The sequence below is a fragment of the Monomorium pharaonis genome, chromosome 1, assembly GCF_013373865.1.
Source record: "Monomorium pharaonis isolate MP-MQ-018 chromosome 1, ASM1337386v2, whole genome shotgun sequence".
NCBI lineage: Eukaryota > Metazoa > Arthropoda > Insecta > Hymenoptera > Formicidae > Monomorium > Monomorium pharaonis.
The window spans coordinates 37,033,104-37,051,216 of NC_050467.1; the positions used below are offsets into that span (position 1 = coordinate 37,033,104).

Consider the following 18,113-nt stretch of genomic DNA (forward strand, 5'->3'; position numbering starts at 1 on the left):
GGAGGAAGGTATTCTCCTGAGGTGCAATCTAACACCTTGTCCGGTATGCTACTTCTTATCTTTGCCCGCTTAATACATCAGGCTTGTTTTTTAAATGGTTAATGTATTAATGTACCTTCCCCCTTTTAGTCATACGTGGTACATTTTTAAATAACCGCTTATTGTACTTATTAAATTAATAAATAGAATTTAGGCCTCCACCCACAGCGAAAGAAGAGACGCGAATTAAACAAGTAGGAATAAGGTGTCAATAGATAAGAGAATTGGAAAGAAACAGTCGCGAAATAATTCAGTGCAAGTTCAACCACACAGTAAAGCACATCATATTAAAATTAAAAATAAAACTTGGATTTCGAAAAGGTAAATTCAAATTTAATTTAATTATAAAAAAAACAAACAACAACTAAGTTTTCGTGAATTTCAAGGATGGCTCCACCCGTTCCAGCAGAAATCGTTATTGATATACAAGAAATAAATGGAGTCAAACCAATTGACCACCCGGTCAGATATCATCATTATTAAGAAGCACCTGCAACACCCAGAGAAAGGTGCTTCGTCTAGGAGGAATAACCCGTGGAGACGCGTATGCCTGAGATGCTATAGACCAAGTAGACTAAAAATGCATTTTCTGGATCAACGCTCTCATGGCTACAAATCGAGGCTGTCAGAGGATGAAAGCTTCGAAACAATTACAGAATGTTTTCGGTGCCCGAGACAAATAATAAACATTAAACCGGCTCGCGATTGTAAGAGATGCATAGAAGTGTTCCTCGAAAATGTAAAAGAAATAAATGATGCGGTGTCAGTGGACATATTAAGTTTCGAAAAATTTGAATAATATAAAGTTTATTATTATATTATACTATAAACATCTGTAATCACTAATATTATTATACTATATTATGTTACTAGCTATTATTATGTCATTATTAAATTATCATTACCATTTTCAATTACCAGTATATATTAACCAAAACAAGTATTACTATAATTACTAATCATTACTTTTAAGTAACTATTATAACTACTACAAAATATATTACTAATTATTAATTATCAATATATATAAACAAATAACAAAAATTTCGACATCATTATAATCATTATAGATTATGAATATTAAATATACAAACAAACTAAACACTTATACCAAATGTAATCATTATTAATCCCATTATAAATGTAAAACACTCATACGTGGTAATTTAAATACCACGTATGACTAAAAGAAGGAAGGTACATTAATCATTTAAATAATAAGCCTGATGTATTAAGGGCAAAGATAAGAGGTAGCATACCGGACAAGGTGTTAGATTGCACCTCGGGAGAATACCTTCCTCCTACGCAAAGAGTCCAATCGCCCCACCATGTCGCATGTTGTAACAACTAGGAAGTGTCTCCCCCCCTTCCTCCCTCCCTCTCTCTCTTCCTCGGCATATGCGGCTTAAGTAGAGGGAAATTAAGTATAAATAAATAAGCCAAAAGCTCAGCGCCAGTCGTCGTTAAAGTCGTTAGTCAGAGTTAGTTTTTTTTTTTAAGCAACTCGAGCGATCTTAAACTGAAGTCCTTAGCCGACTTATCCTAAGCATTTAGCCTCAATTCGGTTTGTTTCAAAATAAGATTTTCGGAATAAAAGTAATTAACTTGATTTTTCTTTCAAGATCATTTTAATTTCTCTTCTAACTTTGTCGCTGCCTTTGAGTGGCAACAGATCAAATCAAAACTCTGTCGCTGCCGAGAGCATCGAAACAGATCTTTCGGGTCCTGTCGCTGACATTAGCGTGGCAACAGATCGCCTGAATCCTGACTCTTCCTCAGGTGTGGCAACAGAGAATTTTAATCTAACTCTAAAATATTAAATGCTTAAAAAGGGTGGTAAACGTGTAAGAATTAAAAGATTAAGATATCAGATAAATCAAGCTATAATCTCAAATCGCGATCCTCTAAAATTAATAACTGAATTAGATAAACTCTTAAGTCAATCTTCTGAATCAAATAAATATAAACCCAAGAGGGTTGATTTTGAGATTAACTTTTCCAATTTTAAAAATATTAAGAAAACAGATCCTCGTTATCAAACTTATAAAATTCACTATCTTTTCGGTAAAGATTAATGTTTCTCACAAACTTGTCCATCCCCGGGTAAATTACTTAAATGTTGTGACCCAAAATGGACATTAAAATCAGAACGTGACAGGCTACAACATCATTTACATCGTCCAGGACATTAACGCGAAGCGTCGCCAAGTGAGAACTTAATTAGTTAAGCTCTGAAAATACTAAAATATTTTCCTTTCTTTCCTCAATAAAGGAAGCTAATGAAATTCCCCTCCCAGTAGGCGCGCGACAATTCGCGTTTCATCAAGATCCCTAACAGAAGAAGAACTTAGGGATTTTGATCGAGAAATCCAACTGTTCCTTGATCTGGAATTACCTCCTCCGCTAAATGAAGAGGTTGAGGAATCTCATACCCCGCGCCTTTCCACTAAACGATTAAAACTCACTAATATACCTGAACCCACACTAATATGTTTACAATTTTGACGATAGTTTTTCTCCAAATTTAGACAAAATTTCCGACATCGAGAATTCAACATTCGCCATAAACTTTTTGATATCTCCTACAGACGACCATCCCCAATCCTTAGACAATCCACCCCCAATCAAGCCCATCGAACTCCAAGCCTTAACATATCCCTTCAATCTTCAAATTTTCACCTTAGAAGAAATAGACAAATACATCGAGGAACAGCTCAATGAGAAAGTGGCGAACATATTAAGGAATGCGCCCCCAGCAGGAAAATTTCTGTCTAGATAATCGTTTATGTTTCGTCTCTTCCTTACAACCCGCATTACCGCCATTTTATTAAAAGTTATATTATTGCTTTATTAGAGTTATATAATTGCTAACTTTCCGTTACAATTATTATTATTCAATTATTATCTTATTGTCATTGTTATTCATAATTTTTTACTAAAGCTATCATAACTGTTAATTTTTTATTATTACTATTCAATTCATCTTATTGCTATTATTAATTTATAATCTTTATTAAAAGTTATATTATTGCTTTATTAGAGTCATATGATTGCTAACTTCTCGTTATAATTTTTATTATTCAATTATTATCTTATTGTTATCTATAATTTTTTACTAAAGCTATCATAACTGCTAATTTTTGTTACAATTATTATTATTACTATTCAATTATCATCTTGTTGTTATTGTTAATTTATAATCTTTATAAAAATTATTGTTTTAATTTATATTATTACTACCATCTTATCACTATTTTAATTTTATCATCCTTATTATCGTTCTTGTTATGCATAAGTTATTGTTATCTTTACTACTGTAGGATAAGCGCGCTACACCAAATCTTTTAATATAGGAACCATCTATTAAAATTGGATGAGTTAATCCAGTTATTCTATCCAAATATCTCACAACCCATCTAACAATTGAATCGACCCTAACTCTTATATTGTCGGCCCAGCAAGTACCCCAAACAGAGAAAGCGTCCCTTTATCTACTGTCGAGGTAAATAGAATAAAGGAAGGTCCGCCGTCCGAGACGTAACAATATCAAGACATTGGATGCGGATTATGAAGACATTGAATCTTTAAATAACACAGGCACACAAAAAAAGTAGTTGGTCCGACGGACCAGACTAATCAATTCTTATGTATTTTGACCCGCTGAATCCAAGGTCAAAATTGCAAAGTTAGCTCATATTTCCTAACCTCAAACAACAATTTCTTTTAAATGTTGGTTTGGCGAACTAGACTAATCTATCCTTATGTATTTTGACTCGCTGAATCCAAATCCAAGGTCGGAATTGCTGAATTAATTCATTTTTTCCTAACCACAAAAAAAATTTTTTTTTATGTTAGTCCGGCGGACCAGACTAATCTATTTTTATGTACTGTAATAAAAAAATAAGGTGAATTTGTTTATAAAATGAAAAATATTTATTCTTTCTAATTAATTTCATCGTCTTCAAAGTACTTCCCGTCCGACACAATGCACATATGCCAATGTTTTTTTCAATCCTCGAAACAGTCAGAGAAATCTTTTTTCGGGATAATCTTCAATACTTTCTTCGATTCGGCTTTTATCTCCTCAATCGAGTCAAAATGGTGTCGGAGCAGTCTTTTGAGTTTGTTGAACAGCCAAAAGTCGCACGGTGCTAAATCAGGCGGTTGTGGAACGATATGGGTCGAGTTTTTGGCGAAATGTTCTCAAAGAATCAACAAAATCAGACATAGTAAAAATCGAAAAACTCACTTTGGTATGTTTACAAAAACACGTGTAGTTCTGCAGCAATTGAATATATTAATATGAAACTCTGCATAGATGTCAAAGACAATACTACCAACCCAAAAAAAATAATTTCATAATTTTATAGTACCCGCAAAGTTTAAATAAAAAATTCACCTCATTTTTTATTACAGTAGTGTTTTGACCCGCTGAATTCAAAGTCAGAATTCAAGGTCAGAATTGCTAAATTGGCTCATTTTTCCTAACTTTAAAAAAACACTTGTAAAAGCAGTTTGGGTCATAAATGTATAATCCAGAGCGTACAAGCTTGCGTAACCACATTACTCGGGGAAAATTCAATACGTATGACAAGTCTGAGCTTTTGTGAATAAATAGCATAGAAAATTCATTCCCTTTTTCTATTGTATATAACCCTTTTATTCTCGAAGGTTTGGATTAATGAACAAACTGAAATATGGATGTTACAAGTCTGATGAGTGGAAACTATTCATCGATTCTTCTAAGAGAAGCTTGAAAGCAGTGTTGCTGCACAATACTAATGTATATGCCTCCATTCCTGTAGCACTCGGTAGTGATAAAAGAAGAGTTCACAAACCTGAAAACAGTTCTTGAAAAAAATTAGTACACAGAACATAGATGGAAAATTTGTAAAGATCTGAATTTTCACTATATTAGTGAGTCAACAATCACGTTACACAAAAAATCCGTGCTTTCTATGTGAATAGGATAGTAGAGATCGAACGAACCATTACATAAAAAAAGAATGGCCGACAAGGATGTCTTTGCAACCTGGGTCTAAAAACATCATAAATAAACCATTAGTTGAGCCTTCTTCTTCCCTCTCTTCGTGGTTCGGCAACTGTATGATGCGGTTTGATAACGATTCAATAGATGTATGATGCGGTTCGAAAACTGTATAATGCTATTCTATAGACGTATAACGCGGTTCGATAACGGTTCAGTTGTAGTTCAATGGCTCAACAGATGTACAATGCGGTTCGACAATGGTTCGACGGCTGTATGATACAGTTTGATGTATTATATGAAGTGATTCGATATGATACGTTTAATATGCTCTTTACTTCGACCGAGACGTTGACCGAGACGTTGATCGAGGCAACATCATGTAAGACGATCCCGTTGATAAATCACATACGTTTTAGTTCTTGTTAGACAATGGTAAACGCAAATAAAAATTCTATGAAGCTGACATAATTAAAAATATTTTTCAAATTTATTTTTTGAGTGAAAGTCACGTACATCTTCATTATATAATGATGACGTTTGCTCTTCAACGTTAGTCAAGCTCCTCAACGTTAATTCGTGTCGATCTTCGGTCTCGCAGTGTCTCACGTCATCGACTTTCAGTCTCGCAGTGTTTAGAATTGAATATGCACCTAGCGCGTACTTCCATTTTTACAATGCCAAAATAAGAATCATGTAAATCTCTAAGAATCTGAAGTCTAAGCTTTTCCGGTACGATTACACGATATCTCCACAAAAGGCAATTATTTTCTATATACAGTTTGTCCTACAGTTTCGTATAATACTGTATAATACTGCTCATTTTTATTTAGTTCCTCGTATTTGAGCCATTTACCATTCACAAATTTGACTATATTGCTTAGCATTTTGTTTCTTTCGCAATGTCTTTCATGGTTAATACTATTAATTCTCGCTCGATATAATTTAATAATATAAAATCTTTACTAAAGACCAAGGTGTCATCCTCGATTAGGAGTCTCAATAACGCATCGCAATTGCCATTCTTTTGTATTAGTAGTAGTAGTAGTAGTAGTAGTATGGTTTATTGTTTCCTTTTGGATTACAAAGTTTCACAAAAGTTCACAACAATTCACAAAACTTCGCAAAAGTACATAGAATTTCTTAAAATTCACATAAAAGACTAGACCTAAATGCGACCTTACTTAGCTTACGCACCTAGGATCAACGGACAGATCTGGATGCGATTTGTTCGCCTCCAAACCTGCCCGCCGCTCCTATCGCCATCTCGCCGCTTCACCCGGGACTTCCGTTTTCTCTTGCATTGTTCAATCCATCTTACTCTTAAGACCTCTTTTAAATTTACTTTATTTATCGGTCCATAGCCGAATTCTTTTTGCCCAACTATCTCTCTCTCTACACTCCTCTCATTTTCTCCCTTACTCTCACACCCTCTCATTCTCCTCTCTTACTCTCCCCTCTTACCCCACCCCTTTCCTCTCCCCGTCCCCCTCTCCAACACCCACTGTCATTCCTCCTCCCCCCACTCCCCCTTCTTTTCTCTTTCCTCTTCTAGTATCCTCATCAACTCCTCCCCCTCTCTCTCCACCCCAAACACCCATTCTACCGCCTCCTGCCAATTTCTCCCCTTTCTCCTTTACTTTCTACAATCTTCCCATACATGCTCCCACGATTCCCCCCCCCTGCATAGTCTACACTTCCTTTTCTCTTCCTCCTCTCAATACCTGCTCTCCCTAACCTCGTTTCCCAACCTAAATCTGGCTATTCTCCTCCATCTGTTCTCTCTTCATCCCTTCTTTAAATACCCTGGAATTCCATCTCCTCTTATCCTCCAGTATCATTCATTATATTCCGAATTCCTTATCCTTTCCCTCCGTTCCTTTCTTTGCCTGTCCTTATCCACTTCTCTGACTTTATTGAACCATCCCTCTTCTTCCTCCCTTAATTCTACCTCCTCTATCCTAAAGCCTTTCTCCTCAAAAAATCCTTTTCTTTCCTTCTCCCACTCTGACTGGTCCCTCCCCTCCCTTACCCTTCCTCTATTTCCCTCCAGCAAGCCCTCGCCAATTTACTTCCCAATCCCTTCTCTAACCTTTTTCATATTCCCAAGCTCGACTTTCTGCCCTTCCTCTTAATCTCTCCCTCTGCAGCTCCTTCCTTACCATATACCCGGTGTATATTTCTGTCCACTCACAACACCCTAAACAGAAGGATATAGAATGTACGATGTACAACTTTGCAGTGTACAAAATTCCTGTGTCCAAATAAACCGTGTTCATTTAAACCGTGTACATTAGTTTGTGTCCATTTGCAACATGTCCATCTGCGCTGTGTCCAATTGTACAGTGTCCAAGTGAGCCACTCCCACCTCAAGTACTTCTCTTCCATCTTTTCCATCCCTCCCCCTCCCACCACCCCCAAATCTCCCCTCCATATCCCATTACCGTCTACACCAATCTATCAAAAAGCCACAGCCTTCTCCCCCAATCTCCCCCAAATCTCCTTTTTCCGATTTATCCTGTCTTTAACCTGTGCTTCTTGTCTGCCATTCCTCTGAAATATGTATCCCAAGTATCTGCATTTTTTCACCTCCTCTATTATCCTTCCTTTCCATCTCCACACTCTCTTGCTAAGACTCTCTCCTTCCTTTCTGAACCTCATAATCTTCGTTTTATCCGCATTAAACTCCAACTTCCCCTCCAAATATTCTTCCAGTCTTCCCATTACGCTTCTCATCTCTTCCTCCCCCTCTGCAATCAGTACCAAATCGTCCGCGTATCCCAGCGTATAGATCCTTTTTCCCTCTAGTTTTATCCCCCCCCACTTTACTCTTCCCATTACTTCCTCCACATCCGCGATCATTATATTAAATAACAGAAAACTAAGCGGGCGCCTCTGTCTCATCCTCCAAGCTATCCAAAAACAGTCCCCTACCTCTCCTCTCATCCTCACTCTGCTTTTCCCTTATAACTTCTTCCACTCTATTAGTCCCTCTCTTATCCCCTTCTCCCTCATCCCCGGATCAGCACTCCCCTGTTCACCGAGTCGAACGCTGCCTTCAGATTTACAAATAAGGCCACCATTTTGCCCCCTTTTCTTCCTAATTCTCTATTAATCAGGTAGTTCATAGATGTTATCCACCACCCCCATTCCTTTTTTGAAACCCGTCTGGTTTTGCGGGATAAGGAATCCCTTTACTTTCTACCTCTTCTTCCAATCTCCCTGCCAGGATCGTCGTGTGTATTTTATAGAGGGTAGGCATCAGGATTACCCCTCTGTACTTCTCTATCTCCATTCTCTCCCCCTTCTTTACTATTGGTATGATTATTCCTTCTCTCCAACTCTCCGGCCATCCCTCCAGACCTTGTTACAGAATTTCCAAATCCAATCTCCCCCCCCTTCATATCTCCACGCTACGCTTGGAATTCCATCTAAACCTGCTGCTTTTCTTTCCTTCAATTTACTTAGCACTCTTCTTAACTCTCCAGTCCCCCAACACTTTCAGTGTTTCCTCCAACTCCCTACCCACTATCATTCATCTCTCTTCGCCTACCCTAACTCTCCCCACCATAATTTCTTCCTTCTTTTCTTCTGTTCCCTTCCCCTTCTCTATCAACTCCTTTCTTATCCCCATTACCATTCCTCCTATTACGCTTCCTTTGTTATTTCTTCTTTTGGAATCTCCTATTGCACTTCTCAAATGCATCCCTCTGGAAGCCTTTTCCTTATCTAATTCCAGTTCTTTTTTACACTCCACGTCTCCGATAACACCACTACTTCCCACTTTCTCAATCCTTTCCAAAATTCTCTATCCTTGTCCTTCAACCCAGCAACATTCCAGAACAGTACCTTCCAATTCCCTCCTCCTTCCCCTTTGGTTTTCTCCCCTCTCCGACTCTGTCTCTCCATATCCTAAGTCCCCCGATCCCTCCCTTTTCTCCCCCTCTCGACCCAACCCTCTAACATTTCCCTTCGCATTCCTCAAACTTTCGTCGTCCCATGTCCACCATTCCTTGTTAATTCTAATCTTTCCATATCCTATCAAGTCCTATTCCCCTTCCTCTCTTCCTCCATCGCAATCTCTAACCTTCACCTCATTTTTCTTTCTTTTCATGTCCAATCCTCCCCTACTTTCTCCCTTCTTCCTTCCAGATTTCCTTTTTTTTCCAAGACATCTCTTCTTTTCTCCTCATTCGCTAACTTAACTACCACCATCTTCCTTCCCTCGTTTGCCCTACTCCTTACCTTTTTTATTTCCTTCACCTCCTTCCCATTTCCTTTACCCTTCCTCCACCTCCCACTTCAGCCCCAATTTTCCTCAACACCTTCTCTACCGCCTTCCTTCTTTTCCCTTTCCTTACTTCTAATCCTCTCTAATCGTAACATTTTTCCTTCTTTTCTCTCTATCCTTCCTTTCCATTTTCCTTTCTAAATCCTTCACCCTATTCTCCTATTCAATTGACCTTACTCCCCCCTCTATTACTCCCTCCCTTGCTGTTCCTTGCCTTTTCCTCTCTATCTCGCTAATTCTTCCTTCCAGCCTCTTTACTGCCTTGACTTTGAAGAATTTGACTGCCTTGACTTCAGCCTCTCACTTTCCGTCGAAGTGTGAAGCAGAGGGAGGATTAAATTTTCACGTCACTCCGTCGTTGGCCAGTAGGTGGGCGATAAGAGTCCATTATCGTGAGGAGGCGTCAAATAGCTTTTTGAGCTTGGAGTCAGCTCCGACGAGATTCGTTCCACAGTCACTAGTAATGGTTGAACATAAACCTCGTTGTCCTGTGAAACGTTTATAAGCGGCGATAAATCCGTCAGTTGAGTAATCTGTATATACTTCTAAATAAACAGCGGATGTACTAAAGCAAACAAATATTATAACATATCCTTTGTACGTTTTGGAGCCCCATCTGCGAAAAATCTTGATCATTAACGGGCCAGCATAATTGACCCTTGTGTAATAAAAGGGTCAGCAGGGAATTACTCGAGATGCGGGTAACTGTCCAATAACTTGTTGATTGGCGGCAACACGATGATGAGCACAAATCATACAGTTATAAATAAATGAGCGGATTGGAACGCCTATAACCCAGAATTTTCTTCGGATTAACGGCAGCATAAGTTGTGAACTGCCATGTAAAGTTTTCCAATGATGATGATCAATTATGAACGTAACAAGTTGAGAATAGTGCGGTAGTATGAGCGGCTGTTTTTTAGCTGGTTCTAGTTGAGAGAATTAAAGTTGTCCACGTACCCTGAGTAGTCCATTTGAATCCAGCAAAAGAACTAGCCAAAGTAAGACACTGGAAGACGGCAGTGGTGCGTGGTTATTGAGAGTTAAAATTTCCTTTGAGAAATAGGATTACTGAGTAAGTCTCGTCCAAAATAAGAAAGCGGCATCTAATTTGCTAGGAGTGAGCTCTGTTGAATGAGACTGGTAAAGTTGATTGGCAAAAGTAATCGCGTAAAAGCTAGGCGATGATGCAAAGTAAGGTGGTAAATGATAAATATTTATCGATGAAATCCCAGATTAGGTTTAATTTCTCGATAGTGATAGAATAGGTTAAAGGTCGTTCTTAAAAATCGAGTGTTGCATCTAGCGTAGGAATGTCCGAGGGCATGATTTTGAGAGATCATGCAATCAGGAAGGTCCTGACCACTAAAGCTGCTTTTGTTAAAGAAATTGAAGGGAGATTCCTCGAGAAGCAAGGTCAGGGAGAGTTCTTCTGGACACGTAATGCCATTGAGAGTGCAAAAGTTCTTGTATAAGCGCAACACGATTCTGCACAAAGTCTTTCCAACGAGATGAATGGCTTTTGATCCACGTTAACGCAACAGTAGAATCGGTCCAGAGATGAAGCGGCACCTTGCATAAATCGAAAGCTTCTCGTATTCGATAAACGACGAAAAGTTCGTAAACATGACACTTGTTAGCGCTAAAACAAAGGTAGCGCCTTTTAAACGCATGACTATCCCGCACTTGAAACTATTTGCTGCAGTACTTCTCGTACGTCACGACACGTGACGTACGAGAAGTACTGCAACGAATAGTTCCAAGTGCGGGATAGTCATGCGTTTAACAGGCGCTACCTTTGTTTTAGCGCTAACAAGTGTCGTGTTTACGTTATTTCCGTTAAGAACATAAATGAAGGCGACAGCCGCGAAAGCGTGTTGAGACGCGTCCAAAAACCCATGGATTTTAAGAGCAAGATAGAGTTTGTTCCGAACTAACGCGGAATAGATATCGTCTTCACATTGTCGATTTATTGAACTTGATCCAACGCGAGTTAAATTCTTCAGCTCGTCATCCCAATCGAGGCAAATCGCTCAAAGTTCTTGCAGAAACATCTTCGCGATGATAGTAATCAAAGCGAGTAAGCTGAGTGAATCGAACACCTGCTATAAACGAAAATACCGATCGGTTCATATTAACGCGAGGTTTCGAAATCGAGGGTACCGTAAAAACAAAGTGATCAGATTGTCGAATCTATTGTGACCTAAAGGTATGATGCAGGATTTCATTATCAACAACGAATGTTGATGAGGATACTCAGTCGTTACTTAGTTGTATTTATTTTCTAGCTTGATTAATGTCTAATGCCAGAAAGAATATCATCGACATATTGTTGCGCACCGCGCGTTGCCCGATGTGCGCAACAATATGTATCGCGACGAAAGATATCGGCAGCGGATTTTTGCGATTCCGAAGTGAATTGTGTGTGTGTGTGTGTGTGTGTGTGTGTGTGTGCGCGCGCGCGCGCGCGTAAAACATTCTGTGCACCACATGGGTTTGCGACTTTCCACGCAAAACAAGATGCTCGTTAAAATACGTGTATAGATATTTGATATTCACGCATTTTTTGCATGACTTGTGGCCAAAAAGCATGAGGATATGACCGCTGCGCATGCTCAAGTAAAACATACGTAGCCATTTCAAACGTGGTTATTTCAAACGTGGCCATTTCAAACGTGACCGTTCCGAATGTGGCTGTTTCGAACGTGGCCGTTTCGAACGTGGCCATTACGAACGTGGCCATTTCGAACGTGGGCAAATTGATCTCCGTGCAATATTTCCCGTGGCCATTTCGAACGTAACCATTTCGAACGTGGTCAAATTTACGCGTGGCCATTTCGAACGAAAGCAAATTAAATCCACTCTACAAAATCAGATGCACTTATAGCAGAAATGCTGTTTTACTCAATGCCTGAAACCTTCTCAGTTCTCCAAAAGAGCGAAGAAGGGAAAGTAAGGCCTGTTGTTAAAACAGAATCCGAATGGTGAGCGAGATAGTCTATTCTGAAGAGTGTATGGAAAGGCATTAAGTATCACAGAACTATCCGCAGGGCGCTGTTGGAGAAGTGACTTTCAGTATGTGCACGAGCAGTGCTGGGGGCTCTAAAGAAGAGAGGATTCTAAGCATAGATGGTTCTTATTTTGAAGTCATCTATCCGTCTTAGATCCAAAATGTAGTCTTCCCAGTGAAAAAAGATGAGAAAAAAATACTGGATTCCCGATTGATTGAACACAACACCGATTGGGGAATTCACCTGGTCGAGTGCGCGGCTTTCACCAAGGGTTCCCGTTACTTTACGCTATGGGAGTGGAAACACCCTGAGCAAACAAATCTCAAAGCTCCTCCACCACGATGACTTATGCCGAGATCCTGTCTAAAGATACAGGGCTCATTACCCCGGCTCGGGATCAAGTCAAGACAGAACCTGAAAAAACATTCACCCAAAGCGTATTAGACAGGATAGATACTCTCTGGTCATACAGCAAAAAGAGGACTGACTTCAACTTGGAGGAGCACGTCTTATGGAGTTTACTAACAAGTGTTGCTCCGGCGCTTCAACACCACATAGATACAAGGCGCGTCTGCTCACAAAACTTTGAGAGGCAGAGGATAATTGCAGGTCCTACTCTCACGAACAAAGTGAAGGAGGTTACTTTGAAGGTGTTCAAATCCCTACCAATAAAAACCAAGACGAAGTCTTGGTAGGAGAATCGCGTATTCTTGAAATATCTTGTTACGTTGATAAGATAGGCACGTTTTTATCCACTGCGTTATATCTTTGTGCATGGACGGCCAAACGAATCGACGCGCTATTATCTTCTGTGTAGACCTTATGTTTGGATGTGCCAAATTATGGACAACATTGAAAATTTGACGTCCTAGTTAAAATGGCATGTACGAACGTCATTTCCGGACAAGTCACAGTACAGTTGTGTATCTTGGCCGTCGCAATATCTTCCGTGGTGACTATGATAGGCATATCTATTTGCTCGATACGCGACAATCTGCTACTGTATTTGCTTGTCCGATAATCTGCATAATCTTTGTTGTAAACTGACTAATGTAGTCAAGTTGTCGCGGTTATCTTGGTGATGTTTTGTCATTTTTCTGCTGGGAGGCGTAAGTAAAGAGTTTGTAGTCTGTTCTGATATTTAATTGCTAACCTTTATGAAATAACGAAAGAACTTCAAGCTAGCATATATGGCGAGTAACTCTCAGTCACAGGTATTATATTATTGTTGCGTCGGTGTGAACTTCTTTGAGTAATAATCTAGTGGTTGCCACAATTCATCAACGTACTGTTCCAGCGTAGCATTCATAATAATGTCATGCATCAGTTAGGCGTAATTTGGTATTTTCACGTGGATGGAATAGGAGTGATGCTTTTGTCAATTTTTGTTTGAACGCACACTTGCTATCTTCAGTCCACTCGACAGGGTGTTTATTGTTTTTGCGTCCACTAAGTATGCATTAAGAGGTGCTTGAATTTCGGCTGCGTTTTTTATAAACCGATAATAAAAATTAATGGTTCCGAAAAATCGTCGTAATTCTGCCATTGTTTTGAATTTCGGAAGGTTCTGGATCGCTGCAACACGCTTGTTGAGAGGTTTACCATGTTGATTAATTTGATAACCTAAATACCTTATTTCGTCTACCCCAAAAGTGGATTTCAAAAAGTTAATAGACAAGCCAAACTTACGTAACCTTTCAAAGACGGCTTGGAAATATTTCTCGTGTGTAACATGATCGTGTGATGCAATAAGTAAATCATTAAGATAAGGGTAACAAAAGTTTAGTCCTCGAAGAACACTGTCGAATAGCCTTTGGAATGTTTGTGCCGCGTTCCTAAATCCAAATGACATAACGTTGAACTTAATTAAACCAAATAGCGTAGTTATTGCAATTTTTGGACCATCTTTCTCGGCTAGTGGCACCTGATAAAAAGCTCGTGTTAAGTCGAGTTTAATAAAGACTTTGCAACCTTGTAGAGCAAAAGAAAAATCATAAATATGTCTAAGTAGGTATCTATCCGACACTGTAACCGCGTTGAGACGTCGGTAATTACCATACAATCTCCATTCTCCATTATTTTTCTGAACCATGTGGAAGAGCGATACCTATGGGCTTGATGACAGTCGACAGAATTCGATATGATTCTTCCTGGATCATTATATCAAACTCTGCCTTAGTAAATTTGAGTTTGTTGGGGGGGAAGTTTGTGGGCGTTCGGCGACCGGGGGCCCATTAGTGGTGATGTGGTGTTCCACTTGGTAAATTCCTTCTTTGCGGGTTGCAGGTCTTATTATGTCGATAAACACTTTGAGTAATTGATGACATCTACAATTAGTGTCAATCGTGGTTAGTGGCGGCGTGGATAATTTATGTACCATTTCAACAGTGTGTAGTTTGGTTACGTCATCAATAAGACGCTTGTTAGCAAAGTCAACTATCAGCCCAAAACTTGAAAAAGTCTGCATCTATTATTGCTGCACCTAATATGTTACATTGGCAACAGTAAACTGTCACAGAAATAATCGCCTGATGCCAAGGTCTATTTTTAAGACTTTTCCGCCAAATGTTTTAATTTCAATGCAGTCAGCTACAAATACCTTAAAATCATTGTGCACGTATGATTTTGAAACGTACCTTTTTGATAAGATGGATATATCTGCACCTGTGTCAGATAGGTTAAGTTGTGTTTACTTTGCATCTGATTTGTATGCGTATGGCTGTAGGCATTTTTTGCCTTGCCTGCAAACTGCTTGTGATACCAGCACGTAACATCTTTTTCTTGATTACGCTCTTTGGATGTGGATCTTCCTCTAATGTTGCCTGGCTGTTTTGATTGCGATCTTTTAGCGCGATATTTATTATTGTGCAACGGATTAGCAATATTTGATAAAAAAAATAATACCCCGTTTTCTAGATTTAGAATTACGTATTTGAACTTTGTATCGTCATTTGAAGTTTTCGATAAACAGAATGCTGATTCTACTTGCGCGAACCATAGCTTCGAATTTTCCTTCTAGAATGATGAAAGTTTCGCTAGCATTATCGCACCAATAATTGTTGGTGGCATGTTACCTGAGCTGCTTCGAATCTGTTGTTAGACATATCGAGTAGACTTTTTATTTCTCTTCTTGTAAGGCGTGTCCAACCGTCGTGGACTGTTTCGATGGCAAAATGCTCAACAAGCATTCTTGATTACTGCGAACTGTGATTTCTTTTTCGCTGTACATAAATCACGTCGGGGTTATCAATGTAGCGAATGAGTCTTTGTAGAATAATGATATCCCTGAATTAACTTTCGACTACGTATATTTAATATTCAGATTACAGGATATGACGTGTATCTACAAGAACACTCGAAGCTCTCTAAAGTGACTGACTTGAAAACATAAAGAACTAGCTATCGTCTTTGATAGTGTTCTCAACTGCGTAAAACTAAAATATCTAAAGTCTCTCTAACGATACAGCGCCACAGCATCGAGACTGGTGGCGCCATCTCTCGGACTCATTTCAAGGGGCAAGGAACGCCCGCTGGTAAATTTCATAGGACGGGATTCATAGATCGATCTTAAGCTCAAGCATTGGCCTAGTTTACATCGTGCATTTGATACGCGTATCAAATAGTAAATAACTAGTGAATGTGTTTAATCATTGGCTGATCAGCTTAAATTCACTACTTGATACGCGTATCAAATGCACGATGTAAACTAGGCCATTGTCTTAAGTCTAGCTTCGAGCCGACTTGAGACTTACTTAACCAATGAAATAACAGCATTGACGTCTCAAAATCGTGCTTAAGCTGGAACTTGAATAAGATTCGACTATGAATTCCGGCCATACACACGATGCGAATAATCTAATTGTATTTTTCTTCGCTATGAACTCATTTTTTAAGAGATGTTTTTGGCCTTTTGAATAGACTCTTCGAGAAGAACAGATCCCAAATCTTCGAGAAAGTTGAGCCTTATTCTCGACGCAAAATGCTTGTCTTCGGATACAAATATATCTAACTTCTGATAGGTCGTAAATAACCGGCTTTGATCTCGTGGCAAAAGCCTTGAGTACTGTAAGATAAAGATTGTGAATTCTTAAAATAAGGTTACGTAGAGCCAAGAGTGCGTTGCGAGCTGGCGCTTATAGTTTTGGTTATAATGTGTCGGATTTCCGGCGATAGTTCCAAAATGTTCGAGAGGACCGGCGAGCGCTGAACATGTGCTCTCAGTTTCTCGGAAGTCATTCGGTCTAGTCGTTGTATTAAAATAATTATATAAAGTCTTTGTGGTTATATTCTCAGCTAACTATTTGCTGCCAAATTCCTACCCCGATAACCATTTCTGCAAATGTTGGCAACAGATTCTGTTGCCAAAAAGGTAGCAAATGAGAAACATATCTTGTCATTGAAAACGCTGTTAGCAGATATTCAGCAAATATTTAACAAATATTTAGTCTGTCATCAGAATACATGACAAAATAATAGTGAACTGCCAGCAGATTTATTGAAAGTATTGATAACAGATTGATGACAAATACCAAAGTGCAAACAATGTTAGCAAATTGCCAGTAGAAATGCAACATTTGTGCGTCAAAGTAGGCGACAGATTGATTCCAGAAACGCAGCAGATCTGTCGAAATGTCAAATTAACAATAAAAAGCGCGGCACCATCGATAGGCGGCCTACTCTCTCAGGAGTAAATACAGCCAACTCGCTACATAAAGACCACTCGCAGTGCGACTAAAGTAAGCAAAAATTACCTTCCTTCGCTGCGGTTGCGGAGGTATCCGATGTGACGGTGAACCGTTACATTATACTTTTATAATATAGGACTGGTAGTCCTATATTATAATAGTAAAAATTTTCATTTTTTTGGAGTGACATTTAACTCCAAAAAATTTAGTGAAATTAATTGCACTTAGAATAGACGATATGAAGGGAGAAAATAGATAGGTCAATTGAAGCCCCTCTATAGAAAATATTAGATGCTAAGGAGGGGGTGGGGTAAATTATTCAATCTGTTCCTACTCTTAAATTAATAAATCTTCCCAGGGGATTGTTTACATCGATTCTCAAATAAAATTAAAAGTTTAAAAATTAAATTATAAAAACGAACCGATTCGACAAATCTGTCGCCAATCTCTCGTCATTTAGAAATACAGATCTGCTGCATATTTGGCGCAAATCTGCTGTGAGTTTACGTTGCAACATCTGTTCTCAATTTCCTGCGTGAATTTGTCATAGTACTGCTAGTGACAGATCAGCTCTGGTGTTACACTTAATTTGATATCAGGATATGATGACAATTTTTGCTTGCAATTAGAGCGCACTCGAGAACACAGTAGGCCATGGTTTTGGCAGCCTGATTTCGCAAGAAATTTTTAGCAATCTGTTGACAATTTGGCAGCAAATGGTTAGCTGGGTAATAATAGGGAAACAATTTTCTACAGAGTAAGGTTGTCAAATCCAGGGCCTACTGTATCCTCGAGTGCGCTCCAATTACAACCAAAACTGGATATCATATTCTAACACAAGATTGATTGCAATACTACAGCAGATTTGCCATTAACAGTGAGGCATCAGATTGAAGCAACAAATTGACAGCATGTTTGTCAATTGCAGATCGATAACAGATTTTTTGCACTAAATATTCAGCAGACCTGTGTGTAGAATTTACAACAAATTGAAGACAAACCAAAAGCAAATTTGTTTACAGAAACGACGGCAAATTGACAACAAACATGAGGTAAATTTGTCCGCAAAAGACAGATTAGCAATAAACTGTATATTAATT

The 18,113-nt window shown here is 38.8% G+C and overlaps 1 long non-coding RNA gene across 1 annotated transcript; it reads right to left on the reverse strand.

Moving 5' to 3' along the window:
* Nucleotides 1-6,738: 6,738 nt before the first annotated feature.
* LOC118645940 lies at nucleotides 6,739-15,989 on the reverse strand. Its single transcript, XR_004963570.1, has 2 exons — nucleotides 14,384-15,989; nucleotides 6,739-14,252 (listed from the first exon to the last, which is right to left on the reverse strand). It is a non-coding gene; the product is annotated as an uncharacterized LOC118645940 (long non-coding RNA).
* Nucleotides 15,990-18,113: the final 2,124 nt, after the last annotated feature.